Source organism: Leptonychotes weddellii, unplaced genomic scaffold, assembly GCF_054177405.1.
Source record: "Leptonychotes weddellii isolate Sample4059 unplaced genomic scaffold, ASM5417740v2 HiC_scaffold_11428, whole genome shotgun sequence".
In the NCBI taxonomy this organism is placed as follows: domain Eukaryota; kingdom Metazoa; phylum Chordata; class Mammalia; order Carnivora; family Phocidae; genus Leptonychotes; species Leptonychotes weddellii.
Genome location: NW_027692030.1, coordinates 1481 through 6825, shown reverse-complemented (window position 1 = coordinate 6825; position 5345 = coordinate 1481). Strand labels below are relative to the sequence as shown.

The following is a 5345-nucleotide window of genomic DNA, read 5'->3' as shown; positions in this document are numbered from 1 at the left end:
AAGCACAAGGTTGGGTGCCTTTCATTTCATTTTCCTCGGATCCTTTCCCACCAGCTGTCAGAAGAATCCCGAGTCTCTGTTCAGGCCAGTAGGGGTCGCAGTTGTCCTAAACTTTGTACTTCAGTGTGGGGCGTCTCGGGAAACCCTAAACCGCGGGAAAGAGAGATTCTGGCTGGGGATTCTCTGGGCCTCAACTGCGACCGCCCTCGGGGCTCCTCCCGGGGCGAAGGTGACACGATCCTGGGCAGCTCCGAGTCCTGAACCGCGCCCCCACCCCCACCCCTTCCCGGCGAAGCCGCCTTAGGACCGGACATGATGGAAACACGCTCGGGATAAAAATCTGGTCACAAGTTCTGAAGGACCGCATAGCCAGTGAAAATGTTCGCCGCCAAATCTCTCTTAGTTTTGGAACTTCCACCGGTTTACAAAGGACTGTAAACTACAACTGGTTTTCAAGGGCTCCCTTTGAGGTTCTGAAAAGCAAGCGGGTTGAGGGCCCGAAGGCGGGAGGGGAGAAACGGGAAAGCGGAGACTGGAGGAGAAAGGGGATGGGAAGGGGAAGGGGCGGGATCCGACGGCGGGGAGCCGGGCGTTCGCCGCTCCGGGTCAGTTGCCGCTTCTGGAGCGCTCCTGCGTTTGGACTGAATCTCGTTGATCTCACCCCACCCCACCCCCCGAGAAGTTTGAAGAACGTGTGTGCCTGGCGTTTTCAGTAATTGTGGAATCGGAGTAGGAGGGTAAATAGACCTGCAAGTTATTGGGAACCAAGTTAGGACCTTGTTGAATTCCTTGGCGTTAACTGGCAAGTAGCCTTTCCCTCCCTTCTCTCCCCTTGCAAGACAACTGCCGGCAGGACAGGCTTGGAGAGGGTCGAGGCACCCAAGACCATGAAGATTGCCAGGGACTAGTTCTTTGCTGGACATGTAGTGGCTGAGCAGACTGTGCCCTTCCAGAGCGTGGAGTCTGGGGGTCTGGCCAGGAGACTGAGCAAGGGGACCAGTCAGAGTTAATCAATAGGCTTTCTGCAGAGCATCGCAGACATTCCTTTTTGACCTCCGCCTTCTTTACTGGAGCGATTCTTTTAATGGAACTGCATTTATCCATAGATTTTAGTACCCTTATCTGGCCAACTATAGCCTCCTCACTCCCTACCAAGACCTGAGCTCCAGACTTTGCTTCAAGGAAAAGATACCCTTCTTTTATTTTCCCACCTGAACTGCTCTAGTTCAAGCCCACTGTCTGCCTGGTGACCAGGACAGTCCCTCACTGGTCCCCTCAGGTTAGGAAGGGCAGATGCTCCTCCACTCCAGCCCCTCTGCAGCCCCATAGATATGTATGGCTTCAACCCATACAAGCATATCCAAGGCTTACATCTCTCAAAACTCCTTTCCCCTCACCCTTGATCCATACTCTACTACATACATCCATTGCAGAGTGATATAGTTTTCTTCTTGTCCTTCTTGTTGCTTCCCAGCACCCCAGCATTTTTCTTTTTTGTTTTTGGAATTATTGCTCCTTTCTTGGATAATGTCTTCTTTGTACTGTTCATGAAGGTGCTCTGCCCTCATTTGGTCAAGGAGAGGGCATTGACCCAAGCTCAACCAATCACATCCAGTACTTCCCTGGAATATGAAAATAGAGGAGGGGGGGATGACCAAAGAGTAAATAAACCTCAGATTTATCCACTTGAAAAAAGAGTCCCTGAAAACACTGGTCTTTTGTTTCTGCTATTTGTAACCTGTGTGGCCCAACTGTGAATATAGAGCTTACATCGTTAAAATAATATAACAATTGACCCATGCAATTATGATACAAATATACTGGAGTATAAAGCAAGAGGAGGTGTGTTTGGGTGTGGGGGTGATAATAGAGGAGTATGTGAGAATAATGCCTACAATTTGAAAATCAAGGAGTAGTAAAGGGGGGGTTGCTGTTTTCCTAAATAAACTTATGAGTATATATAACTTTGATAAAAATTTGTCCCAAATACAAAATAATTCCTTTGCATATATGTACATATTATAAATTTAAAGTTTATTGTTTGTATATTGAATATAAATTTTTATGTAGTCATATTATTGGCTCTTTTCATGGAAGAATTCTGGGTTTGGTGTCTTGCACAGAACATTTTCCCACTGTAGGTCTATAAAAATGTTAGCAAAAATAGGTTCAAACGAAATGGTAGGGAAGTACTATCCAATTTTGGCAAAACATTGGAGAAAAGAATATTCTCATAAAATGCAGGGAATATGACCTGCTACATTTTCTTTTCAGGGTAATTAGGCAGGAATTAGCAAAATTTGATCTGACAATTCCATTTTCAGGACTCTGGAGAGGAGACGAGTGATGACAGATATCTGTATAAGGCTGTTCCCTGCAGTAGTATGTGTGATAATAAATACTGGAGCCAACTGCATGACCATCAATTAGAGACTGTTTGAATAATGACTCATTTATATCAAGAAGGATCTTAACTAAAAATAACAAAGCAGGTAATGAAAATGCTGATGGCAATGGACTGGTAAGAGCTAATGTGTATTGAACATTTGCTTCGTGAGAGTCATTGGCTACATGCTTTCCCTACACATCTCATTTAAACTTTGGACAACCCAAATACTCCATTTTACTAATCTTACATATAAAATTGGAAGAAAAGTCTATAACTTTTTCGGACTGATTAAGTTTCCCACCCAGAGCCTGTGCCTTCATCGTGGGTGTGACCGGGGTTCTCTTGTTCTCCATTTTAGGGATTTACAATGTTCTGAATTCGCTAAACTGTAAACCAGCCTCTGAAAAGTAGGGGGAGACGTAAGGGCGGGTGTAGATTAAGTATGCTCTGGAGCTCCAAAACTTTTTCCTCAAAAGGGCACTCGATGCTGGTGGTGCCTGGGAAATAAAAGCATAAATTTGGTATTCCAAAGAGATATAGACTTTGAAAGCCAGCTCGCCAGAAAAACAAGCGTCTCTGGGTGGGCTTGAACCACCAACCTTTCAGTTAACAGCCGAACGCGCTAACCGATTGCGCCACAGAGACACTCGGTAAAGCGCTGTGTAGGCTGTTGGTCAATTGTATTATATACGTAATGGTTTCGTGTTCCTCAAAATCTAGTTATAATAGAAATGAATCCTGGGGATATAAGGCACAACATGAGGGCTATAGTTAACCCTGCTGTATATATACTATATACTATAGTATATTTAAAAGTTGTTAGGTAGTTGTTATGAGTCATCAAAAGGAAAAAATACATTTTAAAATGTTTTTATCTATATGAGATGATGGATGTTCACCAAACTTGTGGTAATCATTTCACAATGTATGTAAGTCAAGTCATTACGCTGCGTATCTTATATAACGTTATAACTTATAAAGTTAAAACTTATTTCAATCTCAATAAAACTGGGGGTGGCGTAAGTATATTATACATAATGGTCTCATTGTACAGAGGTACAGAGAAGTGTTCTTTGTGCCCAAGCTAGGCACCCTCAACTCTTCTGTTTTGCCTAACCTCCCTCCCCGCTCCAGAAGCCTGAAGGCGCGGGAGACATTTGAGGCCAAGAGTCGTGTGGTTACCTAAATTTGGGCGATGACTTGGAGCCCGAATAAGCGGAGAACTCCCAGGATCAAACATCAGGTGCCCGGGTGACAACCGCAGCCTCTCGGTTTGAAGTCATCCATTTCCAGTTCTTTGCTCCACTTCCCCTGTCCTGCTCCTCGCGAGTGCCTCCAGATCTCGGGGCGGGCGGGCGGGCGGGCTGGCGCGCGCGCGCGTGAAGAACCAGAATCAGCTGTGCCTCCACCGCGCTAACCCCCTGGATGCCTCTAGATGTGATAACTCCATGGGGTCAGGGACCTTGGGTTTCCTCACAGTGCAGCTCCCTCGCTTACAATATTGCCTGGCACTTAGTAGGCTCCCAATAAATGCTCCGTGAAGGAGTCCATTCCGCCGCAAGGGCTTGGAGGGGACAGGAAAGGCACCAAGAATTTCACCTTGAACTATTAATTTTAGTTCTGGAGAATCCCCTGAATGGGAAAACGTGAAAGCCGGCCATTTCTAAATATCTTTATACTGGAAACTGATTTAGAACCAGGTCAAGGTCCGGATCGTGGAAACATCTAGAGGACAGACACCACTTAGAACGTCACTGAGATCCCCACCCAGGACAGTGCGGCGGCCTCAGCGTAGGGGACGCGCGTGGGCGCAGGGAGAAAGGTGACGAGGAGAGCTGAAGAGGAGAAGGAAGTGGGTGGGAGTGAGGGCATTCTGGAGTATGAGAAAGAAAGAGCAAAGGGAGGAGGAGTGAAAAGAAAGCTGAGAGACACCAACACTAACCACTCAAAGAAAAAACAGTTAAAAACGTTGAGGCTATTTAGGTCAGTTAATAGGTCTCAACCACAGCGCAGCAGGTTGTCGTTGGCCTGCGGTGATGGTACAGTGGTTAGTAGTCCGCGTTGCGACCCTAGTAACCTTGGCCTTAATACGACTTATGACGTTATCCAACTCGCTATTTTCTCTTTAAACAACCCCCGACCCCAGTAAAGCCGGCGGTATGGTGCGATTTCCCGCTATGAAACTGGAGACTGCGAACAGTTGAATCAGGCTCTCGAGCTTCCACGTGGCGGAACTCCCAGCTTCAGCTCGCGACAGGCAGCAGAGGCCTGCCTAACTTGGGGGAAAGGCCGAAATTCGCCCTGAGGCTAGGTCTGCTGCGCACGCAGTGCCCACCCTCACCCCCGCCCCGAGAGGCGAGGCAGACCCGCTTTGAGGAAGGAAAGAGCGTACACCCGGAACCACTCACTTTAATTTATGGGTAAGACTGAAGAAAAGCACCCAGCATTGCCTTGGAAAGCTACTATTAGGTAGAAGACAAAAATCCCAGCTTTCACATCTAGCTTGTTCAGTCTGTAGTGTATGACTTCTGCTGATGTCTTAATTATCGTAGTGAAATGGACCTTTTCTTTTGGTACAAATTTTCCATAAATTTTAACGTATATGTAGATTTGTGTAGTCACCACCATAATTAGAATACATACAGTTTCATCTCACCAAAAACTTCTTTGTGCTATCTTGTTACTGTTAGAACTCGCAGCAAACATAAGCCCTTGCAATCACTGATCTGTTCACTATAGTTCTATGTTTCTGAGAATGTCATAAGAAGCATATAGTAGGCAGCCTTTTCAGACTGGCTTCTTTTGCTCCGAATGGTGAAGCTGGGATTCCTTTAAGTTGTTGTGTACATCAACAGTTCCTTTTTATTGCAGAGTATTCCATCCAGTGGGTATACCACTGTTTTGTCTATCAGTTAACCCTTTGAACCATATTTGATGATTGTAGCTTCTGCTCTTA

The 5345-nt window shown here is 45.9% G+C and overlaps 1 non-coding gene across 1 annotated transcript; it reads right to left on the bottom strand.

Moving 5' to 3' along the window:
• Positions 1-2960: 2960 nt before the first annotated feature.
• TRNAN-GUU (transfer RNA asparagine (anticodon GUU)) lies at positions 2961-3034 on the bottom strand. The gene has a single exon. It is a non-coding gene; the product is annotated as a tRNA-Asn (tRNA).
• Between the last annotated feature and the right edge of the window lie 2311 nt (positions 3035-5345).